The sequence below is a fragment of the Microtus ochrogaster genome, chromosome 19 (genome assembly GCF_000317375.1).
Source record: "Microtus ochrogaster isolate Prairie Vole_2 chromosome 19, MicOch1.0, whole genome shotgun sequence".
Lineage (NCBI taxonomy): Eukaryota > Metazoa > Chordata > Mammalia > Rodentia > Cricetidae > Microtus > Microtus ochrogaster.
Window position 1 is genome coordinate 15,468,779 of NC_022021.1, and position 2,912 is coordinate 15,471,690.

The 2,912-nt window shown below is 38.4% G+C and overlaps 1 pseudogene; it reads right to left on the bottom strand.

Annotated features, from left to right (window-relative positions):
- Positions 1 to 1,946: 1,946 nt before the first annotated feature.
- On the bottom strand, positions 1,947 to 2,338 carry LOC101993249 (annotated as a pseudogene).
- Positions 2,339 to 2,912: the final 574 nt, after the last annotated feature.

Consider the following 2,912-nt stretch of genomic DNA (forward strand, 5'->3'; position numbering starts at 1 on the left):
GTTGTCCAGGGACATAAAATCTGTTTCAATGTTGACCCCTTGAATATATAATAATCATGGAAGAAATGTAAAACTTAGAATTGTTTGGATCATGGTTTTATTAAGACAGATGCCTTTGTATATTTTCTCTTCTTTATTAGAAGCACAAGCCGATAACTATAGTCAAATAACCTAAATACCAAGAGAATTAAATACGCTTTAATGATAATATGTTTGATTTTTGCTCACTCTAGAAGGACAAGGGTGTAACCTCTCTGGCTAAGAGCAAAGGGGAAATTTTTCTTTCTTTCATCCTTGCTTGGAGCATGGCTCTTTTAATAATAATAATGAATATCAAATTTTAAGATGGCTAATATTTGCAGTGCACTCTAGGGAGATGGAGTTGAAATTTTTAAGAGATGTCTATACTCATTATGAATCATTTACATTCACATACATCCTTTGGACATCTAATATATCCGAGTTAGTCACTATACTATATGTCAGATGCATGAATATGAATACAACCCAAGCCTTAGAGCTAGAAAAAAGAAACATATGATAGAAGAGTTAATTAGTGTCACATGTTTTACTAAGATGCCATGGGAGAGGCTACATGGAATGCAGTCCCAGATACTTGTCTAGTGGAAGAGACGAGAAGAACATTTCCGGGATGAAATAATTAGTTTGTAGTATAAAAGTGTAAAGGATGCAAGTCTTAGGTGGATGAGACAACTACCTGAAAGTGTTTTAAGATAAATTACAACTGGCTTTTTGAGCTCCGAGAAACCAAATTTTTATAGAAGTCAACTTTTGTCAAACATCTTTCCTGTCCTGTTCTTTAAGAAGTCCGGTTTGTTATGACAGTGATTCACGCTTAATTGCTTTGCTTACACACTATTTTCACAGTGTTCTTTTTCAGTCCCTGGTGAGCCAGGGAACTGTCAGTTGAGAAGTGACCAGCCAAAGAATTTAATGGTAATAGATTAGTTCTATTCTCCTGAAACAGAAGGCAGGCTCATGTGAGATCAAGGCATAAAACGTTGGAGCACTGTTCTGCAGGTGTTATTATAAACCTTTATAGAATCAAATATGCATCATATAATTTAGAGAAGTGAAAATACTTGTCAGTTTTTTCCTTGCTGTCCATGGCACATGCACACACCTTTGCTCTTTAATAACTTTGTAGAATCAGTCAGGGAAACCTAGCATTAGTGAGTCTAAGCCTTGTGATTGAGTCAGGGATATTGTGATACAGGAATGGAGGCCAGAGCACTATTTTTGTTTATTTTTATTTAGTGCAGAGGGTAAAGTCAAACCCTTGCACATGCTAGGCAAGGGCTATGCTTTCTCAGCCCAAGAGGACAAGTGCAGGAGAGTAAGGTTATCTTACAAAGGAAGCATGTGTCAGAAGACATTGTGGGATGGCCACACATGTCTGATAGTCAACATCATTGCTATCTATTTACTTATGGGGATAATTTCACACAGATGTTCAAAAACCACAGTCCAGCATGTTAAGCATCCCCATGTGTTCATCCAGATTGACTTCTCTGAGACAAACTCTAGGTAGTTAGGATAGAAATGAGAAAAAAAGAAAAGACAAAGGGGAAAGAGGAAAAGAAAAAAAACCTTCTGCTTTAGCTGCTTTTCCTTTGAGGTTGTGTAGAGATTGTTAATCTGCCAAAATGAAATCTAAAAATGTTATGAACAATCCTTATTTTGGGAGGATTAGTAGCTGTGGAAACAATTGATGAACAAAAACCATTCCAGTGGAAATCACACCCTGTGTTATAATGTGACCGTGAACTTTTTTTTTCATGGAATACAGGACTCATTAAGCCTCATGTCATTTGTAGTTAAAAAATCTAGGATGTCATGGAAATAACTGTTTAAGAACATGTTTAGAAAGTAGTTGAATTCTCAGTCCATCTGTTTAATAAAGTTTTATTTTTCCTAATGTACAGCTGATTGAACCTGTTCATGCATCTTCACCAGCAGCTGGGGCATCTCCACCCTTTGTGTTTCTGGTGTAAATTACTTGGGCTCTGTGCTTTGAAAACAGCTTGATAAGGCCTTTACTAAGGAGCTCCTGAAGAGCTGCCCTGGCCAAGGAACTGCAAATCTTAAGTCTCTCAGAGACCATGGCTGGAGTAATAAGTTTATAGTTAGGAACTTCCTTACAGAATTTGTCATATGTAGCCTTGTCAAACAGGACTAGATTGTTGAGCTTGTCCCGAACTTTAACTTTGGACCACTTCTTCTTTTTGGCCTTGCCACCGGACTTATTTACTGGGTCTCTGTCTTTTTTGGCTGACTTTCCGGCATCTTTCTTCTTCTTGTTATCTTTGGGCGGCATGATGAAGTTCAGAGAGTGGCCTCTCAGTCCGTCTGTATGAAGCCAAAGAATTCATTGCCAACTCTTCCTAATTCAGAAAAGTACCTTTCAAAGTAATTCTTCACATCTATTGTTCTCAAGGAAAACAGTTGCTCATGTAAATTGTCACTGTACTGGCTATTTTTATGTCAACTTAAGACAAGCTAGAGTCATTTGGGAAGAGAGAAATTCAACTGAGAAAATGCCCCCAAATAGGTTGACCTGTGTGCAAGCCTCTGGTGCATTTTCAGGACTGATGATTGATGGGGGAGGCCCAGCCCACTGCAGGCAGTGCCCCTCCTAGGCAGTTTGTCCTAGGTGCTATAAGAAAGCAAGCTGAGTAAGCTGGTAAGCAGCACTCCTTCATGTCCACCTCAGTTCTTGAGTGCCTACCGTGACTTCTTTTGTTATGGACTGTGACGTGAGATTGCTAATCTGAAATAAACTCTTTCCTCTCCATGTTGCTTATGATCATGGTATTTTGTCACAGCAATAGAAATCCCAAGACAACCACGGATGGCTGTCTTGCATAATGTAGAGACCATTTGTAGATTAT